The 19560-nt window shown below is 49.3% G+C and overlaps 1 long non-coding RNA gene across 1 annotated transcript; it reads left to right on the top strand.

The window, feature by feature from the left end:
- Nucleotides 1–3626: 3626 nt before the first annotated feature.
- LOC137214203 (uncharacterized) lies at nt 3627–18937 on the top strand. Its single transcript, XR_010938831.1, has 3 exons — nt 3627–4460; nt 8064–8278; nt 15093–18937. It is a non-coding gene; the product is annotated as an uncharacterized lncRNA (long non-coding RNA).
- The last annotated feature ends 623 nt before the right edge of the window (nt 18938–19560 follow it).

The raw sequence follows: 19560 nt of genomic DNA, 5'->3' as shown, positions 1-19560 counted from the left end.
GGGGTAACGTGAGCGCTGGCCCCAGCTCCTGGGCGAAGCATAAGCACGTGACCATTTTCTTCACAGCGCTCCGTGCAGCCCCCTTTCCCTAACTATGTCGCCTTCCCACCAGCCCAGAGGTAACCACCCCCAGGTTTTTGTGTTAACCATCTCCTTGACTTGACTTCCAGCTTTATCGTGTAATATAGATCCTGAAAATGTGAGTCCGGCCGCAGAAGCTTTTCCTCAAATTGCAGTGAGTGAGGAACATTAAAGCCATCAGTAGTGGGTGCGTGAAACGTGGTGAATCCAAAGTGTGACGTATTTCTCAGCCAGCGACGGGAATGGAGTCCTCACCCGTGTTACAGCATGGAGGGCCCTTGAAAACGTGATGCTCAGTGAGAGAAGACAGTCACAAAAGGCCACATATTGTATGACGCTGTTGATACAAAGTGCCCCAGATAGGCAAATCCAGAGGGACAGAACACAGATCAGTGGCTGCCCATCTGTGGAAGGAACAGCAGTGGCATCTCAGCAGGTGGAGGTTGCAAGAGATGAGCCAGACCACCGTGCGGCTCCAGCCCCTGGGCGTGGACAGGAAACCCTCAGCTGGAAGCCAGCAGGAAACTAAGGCTGACCAAGGTCAGGTGCCCGGTGATCGCAGTGTGGGTGATGTATGCGTTCAAGGACACACGTTCGTTGTGCACCTGCTACGTGCCAGGGCAGCCATAGCCCCAAGGATGTAGCAGTGACTGAAACAGACGAAAGACTCTCCCTCCCCCACCAGCTGCCTTTCTCATGGGGAGGGAGCGACAAGCCAGATGCAGCGGATAGAAGGCTGCACTACTGTGAGAATAAGGAAAGAGGAGAGGTGAGGGTTTGGGGCCGAGGAGCATGCAATTCTCAATAGGGAGGCCTGGGGAGACTTCCCTGAGGTGGTGGCATTTGAGCAGGGATGTGAGGGAGTGAGAAGGGTGCCATGTGCACATCGAGAGGAACAGCATTTGGGCAACGGGAACAGCCAGTGTGGAGTGCCCAGAGGCAAAAGCACCCAGTGCTGGAGCAGAAGGAAGGAGGGAGAGGAACAGGAAATCCATCAGGGGGTAGTGGGCTGGGGGAGGCCGCAGACTGAGGCTGTGGCTGGAATTAAGATGGTTAACCAGCTGACCTCGAGGTAGGGAGAGCATCTCCTGGGTTACGTGGCTGGGCCCAGTGTCATCACAGGCTCCTTAAATGTGGTAGAGGGAAGCAGAAAGAGTCAGATGGTTTTGCTGGCTTTGCATACGGAAGGGGCCAGGAGCCAAGGAGAGCAGGCAGCCTCTAGAAGACAGAAAAGGCACGAAACTCTATTCTAGACCCTCCAGAAAAGAAAGCAGCCTGACCAATGATACTTTGATTTTCACCCAGTGAGACCCACTTCAGACTTCTGACCTGCAGACTAGTAAAATGGTAAATCTGTGCTATTTCAGGCTACATTACAGTGACCACAGGAAACTCATACGGGGGGGGACAGGAACCTCATCCGTCTGTGGTGAAGACAAGCTGGGTCAAGATAAAGGTCTGAGCCAGGCTCTCCCAAGTTAATCCAGAGGACAGTGGCTGTGGGGACGTTGGTCATGGCCGTCCTCACATCCGGTTCCTACTCACTCTGCTCCAGTATGGATGGACCAGTTGCCCTTGACATCCCACCCATGGCCACAAGCCTAGAAGGGCTGGTCGTTATCCCCTAGGGAATGCCTTTGCATCTTCTGCTCCCTAGTGCTTGTATTTTCTTGGCTTACTTTCTCACATTTGTGGAGCACATCCTGCAGTAACTTCTGGTAAACTGGAAGATACATTTCATTTTTAGGACCTCACGTGTCTGAAAATGCCTTTATTCTTCCACCACCCGGAATGCTAGCCTGGCTGGGTGTAAAATTCTAGATTGGAGATGATTTTCACCCAGAATTTTAAGAGTTTTGCCCCACTGTCTTCTTGCTTCGAGGGTAGCTGTTGAGAAGTCCAAGGAGATTCTGTTTCCTTATACTTTGTGCGTGACTTGCTGTTTTGTCTTTGGAATCCATAGACGCTCCTCATCGTCCCAAGTGTTCCTCTGTTTCACAATGACGCACCTCAAGCGTCTGATTTCATCCACGGTGGGTTCTTTCAAGCTGGAAGCTTACATCCTCCAGCTCTAGGAACGTTTCTTGAAACGCTGTGTTGCTGATTTTCCACTGTTTCCTCTGTTCTTTGCCTTTGGAAACTGATAGTTAGCATGAAGTCTTCTTCTGCCCACGTGGTCCGGGTGTCGTCCTAATGGCTTTGTACTACTTGTTTCAGTCTCTGCCTTTCCTCCAATATCTGCTGATCCTTGGCTGTCTGCCCGTGATCCAGAGGGTGTAGTACAGAGCTGGTTGGAAGATCTGAGAGGGCGGGGGGGGGGGGGGCTGTTGCCTTTGAGATTCACAGAAGGGTGGTCCTGGGAACACTTGGTGACGTCATCCTTAGGGACCAATCTAATTCCCAGTGATTGAGGCAGGGGCATGGCTGCCAGTCTTCTGGGGGCCACGTTGGGGTGAAGACAGGGGTAAGACTGCCTGCATTCCAGGGAATAGAACTTGGGGCTTTCCTGACATGGGGGAGGGGCGGCTGGAGGGGGAGGGGATCTAGGACTCGGACTTCCTCACAAACCCCTTTCACGTCTGCTTTCCCGACTGTAGCCACTTGTGCACCCCTCCTTTAGAGGTGCTTTTATGGCCAGTCCTGAGATTGGGGGTGCTCTCTGTCCTAACTCTGGTAAAACCTCGCATTTCCACTCTCCATTGAGGGCTGTGTCTCTCGTCAGTGACCCGGTTACCGTGGCTCCATGCAGTTCGGCTTTGAGACACTTGTGGTTTCTCTGTCCTCTCCACCTCGTGGGTGCAGTGTGTTTGCAGTGAGAGGACTGTCACGTGTGTTTAACCTGCTGTCTTAAGCGGAGGCTTTTGTGGCTCTTAGAGAAGCCGTGTCCATTCTTAGGTCTGGGCCTGGTGCTCTGCAGGGTCCAGCCTCTCCAAGCAAGCTTTCCTGGGTTCCGATGGGTTAGTTCCCCAGAGCCTCCCCCATAGCACGTTCCAGCAAAAAAGACTTGATGTATGAAGTCTGTTGGTTCCACTGATATGTCCTGGGGTGGGGGGACCTTCAGGGACATCAACTGAAATATTAACAGCAGTTTTCTCTGAGTGATGGGATTTCAGGATATTATAACTTTTTTCTGTTATGCTTATGTGCATTTTAATTTTTCTCCAGGCAGTATATATTAGTTGTGTAATTGTTACAATGTTTAAAATTAAGAACAAAATCCTATCTGTCTTTGAGAGCCAGCGCAGACATCCTGGAGCTTCTCCTGGTCCCACTGCCGGTACTGCTGCCTCACTGAATGTGTGAGAGGGGCATTAAATACAACTTTATTTTCTAAAGATTAACTTGATTTTGAAATCAGAGCCTCCTTTCTAACAGGGTGTGGAAGACTGGGACACGCCCTGAGCTTGTGACTCAGTTTCCCGGTTGTTTCAGATGGGGGGAGGGGCATCTGGGCTTCGAACCTTGGGTGGGGGGGAGGGGGGGAAGGGGGGCAGGAGTGAAGGCTCTGGGGAGAGCTGCCCCTCCCCACCCTGCGACCTGTTCGGGTCTCAGTTTCCTCACCTGCAAATGTGAGAACAGCACCCACCTGTGGACTGTTTTGGGGTGAAGGTTGCTGATGTGTGTGAAGGGCTGAGAATCCTACACAGAAAATTTACCATCGCGACCGTTTTTAAGTGCACAGCGCAGTGGCATTAAGCACATTCACACTGTTGTGCGACCATCACCACCTTCTGGTCTCCTGGACTTTCTCATCGTCCCGAGCTGACACACTGCCTCAACTAGACACTCACTCCCCACCCCTCCCCCACCCGTGACACCCATCCCTCTCCTTTCTGTCTGGATGTGCCTCCTCTAGGGACCTCACGTGAGTGGCACCAGACAATATGTAGTGTCTGGCTTATTCACCGAGCACAGTGTCCTCGAGGTTCATCCGTGTTGTAACAGGCGTCAGCATCTCCTTCCTTGTCGGGGTGCCTGTTACCGCAGAGCGAACTGGACCCCCCTGGGGCACCCGTGCGGCCGTGGATGGACACTCAGCTGCTTCCACCTTGCCGGGCTGCTTCCAACAATGTTCTTCTGCATCTCGCTTGTGGTGTGGGATTGCTTTTGCTCCTCTGCACAGGGTGGGGGTGTTGCAGCCCTCTTCGGGGGCGTCTTTGGGGGTATAGGTGCCTCTGTCTTCTCCCTCCTGACTCTGAGCCCCCGGAGGCCGCGCAGGGTCTGATCTGATTTGCTCCAGTCCCCGATGGGTGTGAGGTGGACACCTCCTCCGAAGCCCCCACTCAGAAGTGGACAACTTGACCTCGGAGTCGAGATGCTACTCACTTTCCAGCTGGGGCTGGACCCCAAGGGGTGCTGAAGACTCCGGCGGCTCCCAGGTCAGGTCCTCCCCTCGTCCTGGACCCCAGGAGGACACGGGGGATGGGCAGAGCCCTGCTGGGGAGGGGGAATCAGGAGCTCTTTGCTGAGGGCTTGAGGGCAGAGACTGGCCTCCATCCATACACTTAAAAAGAAGGCTGTGATGGTCAGAGCCAGGGGCGCAGTCCCAGGGCTCCTGGCATCTCCCCCCAGCGCCCTCTCCTACTCTCTCCACCCCAGGCCAGGCCCTTGGCCTCAGCAGCCTCCAGGGAAGGAAGGCTGCACCCCGGACCCCAGCCTCCCCTGAAAAAGTGACCCTTGGAAAACCTACTAAAACGGGGCTCCTTCCGGGCAACAGGCATCGGGATGCTTACAAGTGCCAGGGTGAGATTCGCCTGAGATGCGAGATGCGGGCGTCACAAACAGAGCCACTGGCAGCACGCCTGCAGGATGAAGGAGGACTTTGTAAACACAGACAGGAGGCGCCGGGGAAGGGTCCTTGCGGAGGAAGCAGCCTTCCAGGGCACCTTGTAGCCACTGGGGGCCCACACCAGGGTGGGCTCTGCACAAACCCACCCAGAGAGCTCCAGATTTTCCATCACCAGGGGATCCCTCCCTGCACATGGACACGGAGGATGCGGCCCCTTGGGCACTGCAGGAGGGGAGTTTACCAGAGCTGCAAGGCCATCTCCCCCAGGAAGCCCTCCTGACACTCTCCAGCCCAGTGGAACTTAGCTCCCATTCTTGGTGCGTCCAGGATGTACATGGGCTGCAGTCTCGAGCACAGGAGCAGCTGGGGTCCCGTGGGAGGGGATTACAGGCTGACACCCACTATGCTGGCTCAGAGAATGGGCTCCAGCAGAGGCCCCGGTGGGGCTGTGTGGTCAAAAGAGACCCGAACAGAGAAGCGCATGGAGGCAGGTCGCCTCGCGCTGAGCCCTGGAAGGATGGGGTGGGTGGACCCCCTCCCTGTAGCGGGATGGGTCATCTGCCCCCCCTGCTGGCTGCCTGGTACTCCTCCACCATCCCCCGTCCTCCACACCCTGTCTGCCCACGCCTTCTCCAGGACAGGGGACCGGGGGCTCCACAGGGGCTTGGTTCCCTCCGGCCAGCGGTGCCATCTCCTCCTCCTGCACCACCCTGAGTGGACCTGGCTCCCCCCATGCCCCTGCTTGTGGACACATGAGGACCCCGAGGGTCCACTCATCAGGGCTGCCAGCCAGGAGGGTGCCATGGCCAAGTTGGCAGATGGTGGTCTGGTGGGAGCCCTGGGCCTGTCCCAGGACACAGGCCTATTCCCCACCAACAAGGGCAGCTGTTCTCCATTCGCAGTAACCAGCTGCAATCTGTGCCCTCTGCTGCCGCCTCCTCCAGGCTGCCCCCGTCTCTCACCTGCACTCTTACCGCAAACGCCTCCTGCCTGGTCCGCAAACTATTACCTCCCCCCATGCAACTCTCAGGGTGCCACTCAGAGAGGGGGTGGGCTTCTTACCTGGTTTATTTCCCTTTATTCTCCAGTGCCTGGCAGAGAGTGTGACACAGGCGAGATGACTGATAGTTTGGATGGATGGATGGATGGATGGATAAATGGTTGGGTGCATGGATAGATGATGGGTGGATGAATGAATGGATTGATAGACGGATGGATATATTCATGGATAGATGGATGGGTGGATGGATGAATGGATTGATAGATGGATGGGTGGATGGATGGGTGGATGGGTGGATGGATGAATGGATTGATGGATGGATGGGTGGATGGATGGGTGGATGGGTGGATGGATGAATGGATTGGTGGATGGATGAATGGATTGATGGATGGATATATTCATGGATAGATGGATGGGTGGATGGATGGATGCATGGATAGATGATGGGTGGATGAATGAATGGATTGATAGACGGATGGATATATTCATGGATAGATGGATGGGTGGATGGATGAATGGATTGATAGATGGATGGGTGGATGGATGGGTGGATGGATGAATGGATTGATGGATGGATGGGTGGATGGATGGGTGGATGGGTGGATGGATGAATGGATTGATGGATGGATATATTCATGGATAGATGGATGGGTGGATGGATGGGTGGATGGGTGGATGGATGAATGGATTGATAGACGGATGGATATATTCATGGAGGATGGGTGTACAGATGCATGGATGAATGGGTATATGAAGAATGGGTGGGTGGATGGATGGATGGATGGACCACCTGCCCGATGAATGAAGGAAATTGAGTTTCATGATGAAACTGGGAATGAACTGGGGAAACTGAGGCCTAGCAGGGGGTGGGGTGGAGCTTGCTCAAGGTCACAAGGCACAAAGGCAACAGAGCTGGCCCAGGACCCCAGACCTCTGTTCTCCCTGCCCAGCTGCCTGCAGGGATACATTTCACCTTGACAAACAGGCAGGACCCATGTGTCTGCCATTGGCCCCAGGGGAGCCCAGGACCTGCCCCTCCTCCCCTCTGTCCATAGGCGCCTGCAGGAAGCACAGCTCTCCCATCTCCCTTCCTGGCCATGGCACGCTGGGTGGAGGACCCAGAAAAGGAAAGATGGTGCCCACTTGGGGCTGCTGATCAGAACAAATAAGATGATGGGCTTGAAGGGACCAGGCGAATGGTGGTCACATGGCACCTGTGCCCAGCCCCTTCCAGACACGCTTCCCTTTGCCCCTGTTCTGCTTAAACTACTCTCAGGGGGTCTCCAGAGACCTCCAAGTGGTCCATGCTCCATCCTCATCTTCTTTGTGCCCCTGTAGCATTGCACGTGGGTGTCCAGCTCGCTCCTAAAACCGGACACCCCCCGCAAGCCCACAGCCTTGCTGAGACCCCTCCCCGTGACGGGCTCCTGGGTCGGCAAATCCTCAAGTCCAGGGTGCTCCATGGTGTGCAGGAAGCCCCAGGGGAGGTGCCCTGGGACGTAGGATTCTCCCGTCTGTCCAACTTTCCTGCACACCCTGCCCCTGTGCAACATGCAGCCACGTGTTTCATATAACCACGGGCACAGCCCAGGCCCAGCTCTTCCCAGCCCCACGCCGACACATTCTCCCTTGTGTGTCGCTGGGCCTCTGACCTTGCCCGCCACAGGGGCTAATGATGAACCTGGCTGGGCCTCTCAGGACCCTCCCAGGGTCAGGGTCTTGGGACCATCCCTGAGGCTCACAGGCTGTCATCTTGGGCTGGGGTTGTCCCCAGCTCTGGGGGGCATGGTATAGCCTCCTCCGGGGTCTTTGGCCCAAGAGGGGACTCCCTGACCCATCAAGGTCCCCTGGAGGGCGGCCCCAGGCTCTCTGTAAACGAGGCGCTGCAGAGAACAGCCGCCCTGGGCTCCAGGGTTTTTATGGGTTTGCCTTAAAGATTTTATTTCCAGAAAAAAACGAAAGCAATTAATCCAAATTACAGAGTAGTCATTTGCAATAATATTTGCTTTAAATACATGTATTTTTTTTAAACCCCTAAGCTGTGAGCCTCCAGTGAGTTCGAGGGGAAGGACACCTTGAAATAATTACATTTTTTGCTCACTTTATGTTGTGAAAATGGCTTAGTCGGTTTGGGGAAGACTTGTAAAATGGTCAGCTGACTCACTTATGAAGGCAACGTTATGTTTTCTCCAGATTCTGCCGGAATAGCCACACTGCCTCAAAGGTGGATTTCTTCCAAAGGCACCTCAAGCGCTGGTCCAGCTGCCTCTTACCCCAGCCCCGAGCGGCCAGGAGAGCAACCCCCCTCCCGGAGGTACTCCTGCTGGGTGGCATCAGGACACCAGGAAGACAGGGGTCCAGCATGGCGGGGTCCATGCGCTGGCAGACACGCCGACCACCCTACTCAGGTGTGTGGGAGGAAAGGGCCCCAGGTTCACCTGCTCGCTTTGTCCCAGTGATGCTTGGGGAACTTGCCCACTGCGATAAGCTCAGCCCAGAGAGAGGGCAGCCCAGCCCAGCTAGGACCCTCTGGCCAATGACCATGAACGGTGAGAGGCTTAGACACTTGGCAAATGAGAATTCACTAAAAGATTAGATTGTGCTCAGGACAACGTCAGTACCTTCAATCGTGCTGGGTCAGAACACCTGGTTTTGGTGCCAGTGCAGCCCCTGAGCACCCAGGGACCTTGGGCAGGAGTTTTCCCCTCTGTTTCCCCAGATATTTTACCATCCAGTGCCTCCTCCCCAGACTTATGACTTGTAGATATGTTCCCCCAGGATCCGGCGTGCCTTTTCATTTTCTCAACAGTGTCTTTTGAAGAACAAACTTCTTAATTTTAGTAAATTAAAATTTTAAAATAAAAATATGAAAAAGAGTATATGTGTGTATAACGGAGTCACTTCGCTGTACAGCAGAAATTAACACGACATTGTAAGTCAACAAAAATCGACTTCAATAAAAAATTTGTTTAATTTATAATTTGTACTTTTGTTTCTGTCCTGTTTAAAAAAATCTTTGCCCACCCCAAAGCTGCTAAGATTTTCTACTGTGTCTTCTCTAAAAGTTTTATAGTTTCATTTCTGTTTAGATCTGGGATCTATTTTGATTTCGTTTTTGTGTGCGGTGTGTGGTGAGGGTTGAAGTGCATTTCTTTGAGTACGGCTGTCCAGTCGTTCCAGCATCATTTGTTGAAAAGTCTATGACTTCCCCACTGAATTGCCTTGGCAAGCTCTTCAAACATTAATTGACCAAATACGCGTGGGTCTCTTTGTGGACTCTGCTCCATTGATCTATGTATTCATCCTTCCATCAATGCCACACTGTCATCATCCCTCTAGCTTTATAATAAGCCTTGAGATACCATACAAGTCTTCCAACTTTTCTCTTCTTTTACAAAATTGATTAGGTTACTTTAGGTGGACTGTGTTTCCACATAAACATTAAAACTAGCTTGTTAATTTCTATAAGAAAGCTTTCTGGGATTTTTTTTTTTTTTTTTTTTAGTGTTATTGCTTTGAATCTACAGGGCAATTTCAGGAAAATTGTCATTCTAACAATACCGAACCTTCCAATCCATGAGCATGGTATATCTCTCCATTTATTTAGATCTTTAATTTATTTCAGTGATACTTGGTAGTTTTCAGTGTATGAGCCTTCACATTTTTTTCTTTTGGTTAAATTGATTGCTAAATTCATAATTTTTATTCTATGGTAATTTTAAAATTTTCCATTTACAATTGTTCATTGTTAGTATGTAGAAGTTCAATTAATTTTTGTACATTGAACTTTTGTACATTGCTATCTTGCTAAACTCACTTATTAGTTCTTGTAGATTTCTTGTAGTTTCCTTTAGATTTTCTACATAGATAAATATGTTGTCTACACCTATTTCTTCTTAGGTGAACACTAGTAGTTTGTGTTTTTCAAGAAATTTATACTTTTCATCTTAGTTTTCAAATGTATTAGCATAAAGTTGTTCATAGCATCCTTTATTATTCTTTTATTGTCTGTAGGCTTGGTAGTGGTGTCCCCTCTTTTATTTCAGGCATTGGTAATTTGTGTCTTTTTTCTTCCTGATAATTTTGGTTAGAGATTTATCAATAAACATTTTCAAGAACAGGTTTTGGTTTTATTGATTCTTCTTTTGTTTTCTATTTCACTTATTTTCTCTCTTAGCTTTATTATTTCCTTCTGCTTACCTTGAATTTAATTTTTCTTCATTTTATAGTTCTTACAGAGGGAGCACAGATTATTAATTTGAAATTTTTCTTCTTTTCTAATATAAGAATTTAATGTTACAAGTTTTCCTCCAAGCACTGCTTAACTGTATCCCACAAATTTAAAAATATTGTGCTTTCATTGTTATTCAGTTTTAAATATTTTCTAATTTCTTTTGTGATTTATTTTTTGACTCATGAGTTATCTAGAAGTGTGTTGGTTACTTTCCAAGTATTTGGGGATTTCCAGATATTGTCTGTTACTGACTTCTAGTTTAATTCTCCTGTAGTCAGAAAACATATGTTGCATGATTTTAATCCTTTTAAATGTATTGGGACTTGTTTTATGGCTCAGAATATGGTCTCCCTTAATGACTCTTTTATGTGCATATGGAAAGAATGTGAATCTGAATAAACCTTTATTGAAGTTAATATAGCAGCTCCTGCTTTCTTTTGGTTGGTGTTTACATGGTGTATCTTTTTCCATCCTTTTACTTTTAACTTATCTATTTTGTTTTGTATTTAATGTGAGTTCCTTGTACACAGCGTATAGTTGGGTTTTGATTTTCTTTTAATCCAATCTTACAATTTCTTCCTTTAAATTGGAAGGTTTAGGCCATTTACATTTAATGTGGTTATATATATGGTTGGGTTTAAATATACTATGTTACTATTTGTTTTCACATCTCATTTCTTTGTTGTTCTTGTTTTCCTGCCCTCTTGAATTAAATGAATGTTTTCAAATATCCATTTTACCTACAATATGGGATTATTAGCTATACCTTTTCTCTTTGGTGATTCCTGTAGAGTTTATGTCTTTACATCATTAAATTATCAAAGTGCGTTCAAAGAATGTTATACCACTTCACTTATGGTGTAAAAACCTTACAGTAGGTTTCCCCTTTTGTTTCCATTTCTTCTCTTCTGTCCTTTGTGCTATTGTCGTAAATTTCACTTACTTATAAAACTTTTAATACCTTGTCATTATTTTCCTCTGAGAAGTTAATTATGTTTTAAATTTTAAAAATTCAAACTAAGCACTCTTTTATCTACACACATATTTATCATTTCTAATATTCTTTCTCTGTGTAGGTTCATATTGCCATCTGGCATAATTTTCCTTTTGTATAAAGAATGTTATTTAACGTTTATTGTAGTGCTGGTCTACTGACCATAAAGTCTCTCCACTTTAATTTTGACCGAAATATTATTTTGCCGTCACTTGAAAGATATTTTTCTTGGGCACAGAATTCTAGGTTTCTTCCTTCAGTACTTTGAAGAAGTCTCTCCATTGTCTTCCAGCTTGTGTAGTTTCTGATGAGAAATATATTTATATACTTATCTTTGTTCATTTGTACATAATATATCTCTTATTCTCTGGCTGCTTGTAAGACTGTCCCTTTATCTCCTTAGAAATTTGGTTATGATATACTTGGGTATGGTTGTCTTCTTATTTTTTTCTGCTTGGAGTTCACTGAGATCCTTGGATCTGTGAGTTTACAATGTTGTTGTTTAATGAAATTTTTAATACTTTCAGCCATGATTTCTTCAGATACTTTCCTGTCCTTCATATCCCTCATCCCCATCAGAGATGCTGATGACATGTATGTTAGACCACTTCTTCTTATCCCACTCATCACTGTTGCTCTGTTCATTTTTTCAGTCGTTTTTTTCTTTTATATATATATATAACTTTGGATAATTTCTACTGCTCTCTTAAAAGATCCCATTGATCTTTTTTCTTTTTTTAAAAAAATTCTGGGGCTTCCCTGGTGGCACAGTGGTTGAGAGTCCGCCTGCCGATGCAGGGGACACGGGTTCGTGCCCCGGTCCGGGAAGATCCCACATGCTGCGGAGCGGCTGGGCCCGTGAGCCATGGCCGCTGAGCCTGCGCGTCCAGAGCCTGTGCTCCGCAATGGGAGAGGCCACCACAGTGAGAGGACCACGTACCGCAAAAAAAAAAAAAAAAAAAAAAATTCTGTAACATCTAATCTGCTTTTAATCACATTCAGTGTATTTTTCCATTTCAGACAATGTATTTTTTCAACTCTAGAAGTTCATTTTGGGTCTTTTTAATCTCTTCTATTTTTCTCCTTATCATATTTATGTTTTCCTCTGCCCTTTTGATGACATAGACTATACTTACAATAGCTGGTTTAACATTCATTTATTGTATTTCTATCATCTGTGTCATGCCTGGGTCTAATCTTACTTCACTGGTTTTCCTCGTGGTGATGAGGCATATATTCCTGCTTCTTTTCAGACCAAAAATCAGACTATTATTTTACTCTTCAAGAAGTTGCAAAGGAGCACACAGAGTTTCAATAGACACTTTGCTCATCCTGTCCTAGTGTTAACACTGTACATCACCCTGGCACGGCTGTGCACGCCGGGACGTTCATCTCGGCACAATGCTTTTGACTTATCTCTGCACTTCATTTGAATTTCACCGATTGTGACAATGCGGGAGACTCTGGACCCATCTCTCCACTCACCAGGAGCTCTGGGCTCGGTTTAGATTCTCCTCCCTGCACTGCAGCCTGGAAACTCTCTGCAGACAGTGAGCTGGGGCAGGAGTTACACACTTATTACAAACTCAAACAGACACAGTGCCTCACAGCTGTCTGGGACAGGTGATACATTTTGAGGCGTGCCATGAAGCTTCAGGGACCTCCCATTCAAGGCCACATAGTGTCAAATCCTGTTACCAAAGACTTGTTCCTTTCTACTTTAAAAAGAGGAATGAAAACCTTCAGAACCTCACTACTGCTGTATTTCCTGAGGGAGGAAGACAGGAAAAAAATGTTGGTGGAATACGCACCTGCTGTGAGGTATGTTTTTCACCTACCTCTCACTGAATCGACCTTGTCTCCCGAATACACCTGAGGCAGGTGCTACCATCTACCCTGTCCCCTGCACACACCTGAGGCAAGCACCACACTCTACCTTGACCTGTGCACACACCTGAGGCAAGCACCACACTCTACCTTGACCTGTGCACACACCTGAGGCAAGCACCACACTCTACCTTGACCTGTGCACACACCTGAGGCAAGCACCACACTCTACCTTGACCTGTGCACACACCTGAGGCAAGCACCACACTCTACCTTGACCTGTGCACACACCTGAGGCAAGCACCACACTCTACCTTGACCTGTGCACACACCTGAGGCAAGCACCACAATCCACACCTTGTTCCCTTCACACACCTGAGCCAGGTATTGCTGTACCCATTCCCCAGGTGAGGCCCCTGAGGAGCCTTTCAGGAGTTCACCCAGACCTCAGAGCCACTGAGCGCAGGCGTCTTTCTGGCCTTCCCTCCAGGGGAAGCTGCTCTCTCCTTCAGCTCCTCCAGCACTGGGGAGAAGACAGAGCACTGGGAGGGCGGCAGGGCCCTAGAGCTCAGAGCCCGCCCCACACTCGCCTCCTTCCACGAGGCTTCCTGCCACTGCTGAGCCATGCTGGCCTCAGGGAGCAGGTCCCCCGATCTTCCGGCCCCTGGTGAGCTCCCAGGTCTTTCTTTATGCCCAACTGAGATATTAAACAAGGAACTCAGGGAAGACTTTGAGATAAAATGGGCATGTTTCTGGGAAAATACAAAATGCCAAACCTGGCCCAAGAAGAAATAGAAAACTTAAATAGATCAAAATTGGGAAACTAAGCACTTACCCTTCTCAAAAAAGTGCCGTATGCCAAGACAGTTTACAGGTGACTTCTTGCAAGACACAGATAAGTCATATATATATATATATTTCTAGAAAATAATAAAAGGGGTAAAACAACCTGTTTCACTTTAAGAGACAGGTGTCAACTTGGTGCTAAATTTGGATCAGGTCAACAAAAGGAAAGGAAGTAAAGGCGTGTATAAACACAGGCGGGAACATCTTGAGTAAAACATTGGCTACCTGGATCCAACCATGTGTTTTAAAATACACACTCACCAGACTAGCTACAGTTGAAAAGACCAAACCCCACATGCTGGCGAGAGCTCCCGTACAGTGTTGATGGGGTATTTTGGGGAAAGATACGCTGGTTTCTTATAAACCTAAACATACGACTACCCCATGACCCAGAAATTCCACTTCGAGATGTTTACTCAAGAGAAATGAAAACATGTCCACAAAGTGACTTGTAAAAGAATGTTCATAGCAAAGTTATTCATAATGTCAAAACACCGGAAACATCCTATATGTCCACCAGTGGGAGGATGATCCAACCGTCCTTGCAGCAATGAAATCAGTTGGACCCCCGATCCACCCAAAGACACAGCGAACCCCCAAACCTTCATGTCGACTGAAAGAAGCCAGACACAGAAGGGTACCTACAACATAACCCAGTTTACGTGCAGTTCTGGACCAAAGCAAAACTAATTAGGATGAAAACCTCAGAGCTCTGTTTACCTCTGGGAAGGCGAGAGGGGCAGGAACGTGAGGGAGATTTGGGGGTGACTGTTTTGCATCTCCTGGGTTTGGGTCACACCCAGGTGAGTGCATTTGGCAAAGTCATTGTATGTAAATTTTACCACAAAAGAAATAAAAAGGACCTTCCAGGAATATTAAACTCTAGTTAAGGATACACCTGCTGCAGTATTTAGGGGAAAGTGAGCTGAGGTTTGCAACTTACCTTGAAATGCATCCAAAAATAAATAAAATGAATTATTGGATAGATAGAGGGAGAGACGAATGGATAGCTATGTGATAAGGGATGTTTTGCAAAATATTAATATAAATGGTGTAAAACATTTTATTAGCCATACAATTAATCTCAATGGCAGGCATATAGGTAGGTGTTCTTTGTAAAATTCAACTTTTCTATATGTTTGAAAATTTTTGTAATAAAATGTTGGGAAAGATACATCATGATCAAATATTGTTTTATCGTAGGAATGCAAAGATGTTTTAAATTCAGAAAATTGATCAATTCATATTAAGGGACTAAGGAAAAATTAACAGGTGTGGAAAGAGCATGTGATAGAGGTTTATCTCTTTCTGTCTTTCTAAGGGTGCCCAGAGAACTGGGAACAAGAAGAAGCTTTCTGGGACTTCCTTGGTGGCGCAGTGGTTAAGAATCCACCTGTCAAGGCAGGGGACACGGGTTCGAGCCCTGGTCCAGGAAGATCCAGCGTGCTGCGGGAGCAACTAAGCCCGTGTGCCACAACTACTGAGCCTGCACTCTAGAGCCCGCGAGCCACAACTACTGAGCCCGCGTGCCACAACTACTGAAGACCACACACCTAGAGCCTGTGCTCCACAACAAGAGAAGCCACGGCAATGAGAAGCCCGTGCACCACAATGAAGAGTAGCCCCCACTCGCCACAACTAGAGAAAGCCCGCGTGCAGCAACAAAGACCCAACGCAGCCAAAAATAAATTAATTAATTAAATTAAAAACAAAAAGAAGAAGAAGAAGCTGTCTTAACTTGGTGAAGGTGGTCTTCAAATAACCTAGAGCAGGTTTCTCATGTCACGGAGTTTGGAAGCATCCTTTTTGCCATCAGGTACAACACAAGGATACCTCCCCCTCCACCACCACGACTGCTCCGTGGAGCTTAAGGGTCCTGACACCTCAATCAGACACAAACGAGAAATAAGCATCTAAGAACTGAAAGGAAGGAATTGACCTATTGTTATTTGTAAGAATAAAGATAGAATAATCACATAAAAAGAAAAACAAGAAAGATCATCTATATAACGGTCACCCATATAACAGTCCTCAGTAACTAAGACAAACAACAACAGCAACAACAAAATAATCAGTTAAGCGAGTTCAGCAAGATTCCAGATTAGAGATCCTCTTACAGAAATCCTAGCATGCCTCTGCACTGACCGCAGTCAATTAGAAAAAGTAATAAAAAATAAGGTGCATTCACATTAGAAGCACCGTCTCCCAGGTACCTAGGAATTCGTCTAACAAAGAATTCACAAGGCTTTTCAGAGAAATGCTTGATCTCTCTTAAAAAGCATGAAACAGGATGGCTAGAAGTGAGATGGACAGGACGACTCAGCATTGCAGAGACGGCCGTTCTCCGTTTCATCTTTACAGTCCATTCCAGTCCAATCAAAATCTCATCATTGTGTTCGGAGGATCTCATTAATTTATTCTAACATGGACGTGGCTGAAAATAGTTAAGAAATTTTTGAAAAGAAGAGCCAGGCTACTAGACCTCTAGACCTCTACAGCCAGGCTACTAGACCACCAGACCTCTACAGAACTACAGGAATAAAGCAAATGAAACAGCACGGTGTGAGCGTGGCGTGGAGAACAGAGCTTGGAAAGAGGCCTAGGTGACCACGGGTGTCCGCTCTGGGGAAGGGACAGACAGGGGCGTGAGTGCATTAGGAAGACAGACTCACTGTGTGGAAAAAAACAGCCCCTTGCACATGTGCTCTTCGGCCAGATGAAGTCCTGGGTGTGAATGATAAAACCACAGCAGTTTTATTAATGGAAGGAAAAGTGGGGGTGATATCTTTGTCATTCGTGGGGCAGTAACGAATTCTTCCATTAGACCTACATCTTTCCCTGTAGCTGGAAGTTAAGGGATTCGGCTCCATTGAAATTAAAGATTTAAACAGATATAAAAATACAAAACAGATAAAGAGATCTGTCCAGTGAAGAACACAGTGGGGAAAGTTCACAGCATGAAGAAGTTACAACGAAAACAGCTGAGTGATTAATTCAGAATGTAATCTGAGTTAGCACCCGCTACCGCTGAAAGCACGCGGGGAGGGGGTCACTTTAGGGGCCAACACATGCGTGGAGATTTCTCAGACTCAACAGTCATCAGACGAATGCAAATTTTTCAAACGATTTTCCGCCTCACACCCAACCAATTTGCAGAAATTTGAAAGTCAAATAATGCGCGGTCTGGGTGAGAATGTCGGGGGGACCCCTGTCCTGTAAGGAGAGGGGTGGACGGGTTGGGTGTCCAGAGTGGAGTCAGGCAGAGCTTAGTGAAACTACTCCATCATCCGTCGCCCACTCCAGGGACCTGCCCCCGGGTCCGCGCAGGGTGCCACGGGGTGCCCGTCTCAGGGGGACAGTGGGTGTCTGCCGGGGGGGTGGGACCCAGGGAGGAAAAGCCACGGAAGGGCCAGAGACAACGGTCTGGGGGTTGATGCTGGCAGGTGGATAAATCTTTAAAACCATGCTGACGACTGAAAAGTACATGAAGCCGTGTGAAACCGACAGCACAGGAACAAGTTAATTACACAACACACACGACACATACGCACGTGTATACACCACGTGCAGCACAGAGCCCTGGAAACGGCCCCCTCCTGCCCCCATACCAGGGGCTGGAAACTGGGGCTGTCGAGGCAGAGATGCCCCCTCTGGGCTCACGGCGTTAGCAGCAGGTGAGGTGCCAAAGGGACCAGCCGGCCCCAGTGCATCTCAGCAGGTGCCAGCTTGGTCACAGACCATGAGAAGACCTTCCCTCAGCCCCCCAGCCACGTTCCCCGGCTCCAGGCCTGACTCCCCTGGGGCACAGAGCCCTGGGTCCTGGCTTCTGACCTGTCCAGGCTTTGAGCTGGGGGAGAGGCGAGGGGCAGGACACTTGGACCGTGAGATCCACCCCCACTCCCGAACGCTGCTAACTGGGGCTCCAGCTGGCCCTGAGGGGTCAGTTCCAGAAGGTGTAGAGGGATCTGAGACCCTCCCTGTTACTGGATGTCCATCCTCGCCTGCCTCACCCCTCGGTCTATCTCTCAGCCAGTTTCCTACACTTTCTAGCTTTTCTACATTTTATAGATGAGGAAGCAGAGTCACAGAGCGACCAGATAGATGACCTTCCTGCGGGGACAGAGCTGATGACAGCAGCCTCGGGTCCAGAGCTGTTGGACCCGAGGCTGCTGACCAGCCCCATACCTGGGCTTAGCTGTTCTCAGCCACCTCGGCAGGTAAGGAAAGTGGGGTCAACGGGGCCAGGAAGGAGCCCCCAGGGTCTGGAAGCAGTGGGTGGCACGGGGGCCAGGGCCACGAGTGGAAGTCGCCAGGAGCTTGGTTAGGCGTCAGGGGTGGGAGGACTCTCACCAACTCTGGGCTCTGCAGGCCATGGCCGAGGCTCAGAGGAGTCCCGTCGCAGAGGGGGTCCTGGGCGGGACGGGGTCTCCCTGCTCCGCTGTGGGCCTGGATACCTCCACACTCGGCCTCCCCACCCCCAGGAAGAGGTCCTTGGACTTGGTCTTGCTGAGAGCCAGAGCCGCCAGGGCCTGGTCACTGAGTCCTCCCTCAGGCTCAGGCACCCCATGCAGGGGCATCAGGTCCCCCCCAAAGCCCGAAGCATTACCTCAGCCCCTGATGGCTGCAGGCGCCCAACCAGGCTGCCCGGGCTAGAGTCCAAGGCCTCTGGGACGAAGCATGGCTGAGGCCCCAGGCACAGCCAGCGGCCACCCCTACAGGTGTCCAGCAGTAACCCCACCCCAGGCTATTAATGGTGTGATTTCCAATCTCTTCCTGTGCTTTCCCCTCCTGGGCATCACCGAAGAGCTCAAAGCACACTTTGGCCCTTGAAATGTGTTCTTTGCTGGGGGACACGAACAACACTTGCAGCTCAGCAGCGGGCAGAGAATCCCGCTCCCTTGCCTTGACCCAGCTGTGCTTCCCGAGACGGATCAGCTCCCCTGGCCGCCCTGCCAGCACCCCAGGCAGGGGTCTGCACGGGGCCAGCCTGTGCCCGGAGGCAAGGAACCTCGTCTGGGGACCAGCGCTGCAAGGGACCAAGTCTTCATCCAACCCCTTGGTCCTGTCCAGGAAATAGCCTCTGTCTTCCAGCTAAAGGTTTGGGGCCGAAGGTTTCCTTACACCCGAGACAGAGAGAAAAGCATTTAGAATAAAAGTGGTTGTGTAATCCTGGCGGAAAGAATGATTTTGGTCTCAAGTAATCCCCAGCAGAAACGCTGGAGTCATTTCAGACTCTGGCCGCACACGCGCTTCAGCTGGGGAGGGGGCCAACTGGACGAGGTTAGGAGGAGAGAAGCCGCAGGACAGCAGGACAAAGTAAGTCCTGGAGTCATCTCACCGAGTCTGGCTTGGGTTTCCTTCTCTGTCTTCGTATACGGCTTCCAGGAAGGAGGGTCTTGACTCCTCCTGGATGGTCCGGGCAGTGAGATGTGAAGTCCAGCCTCATCGCACCACGTGGCTCTGGGCCTAGGGACCCCTGCTCGCCCACCCCTCGGCCCCCCGGCTGATTGCTGCGAGCGGGCCCCGCTGCAGAAGATGCTCTGTGGAAGGGACGGAGGGAGACGGGCTGGGACACTGCTCTTCAGAGCCTTGGGCAAGAAGTCAGAGCAGGTGCCCCAGGCTCACGGGGTGAGGAGCAATAGGCAGCCTCAGGCGCGCCTCCAACACCCGTCATGAGAAGAGACCTCGTTCTCCTGGAAACTTTAGATTCAAGAAGTACAAAGCGGGGACCACGCTTACCGGTCCCGATACCTTTCTTCCGGGCTTGGCCCACCAGGGGCTGCCTCCCA

Source organism: Pseudorca crassidens, chromosome 2 (assembly GCF_039906515.1).
Source record: "Pseudorca crassidens isolate mPseCra1 chromosome 2, mPseCra1.hap1, whole genome shotgun sequence".
NCBI lineage: Eukaryota > Metazoa > Chordata > Mammalia > Artiodactyla > Delphinidae > Pseudorca > Pseudorca crassidens.
Note: the sequence above shows the minus strand (reverse complement) of the source record. Positions and strands in the feature narration are given on the sequence as shown.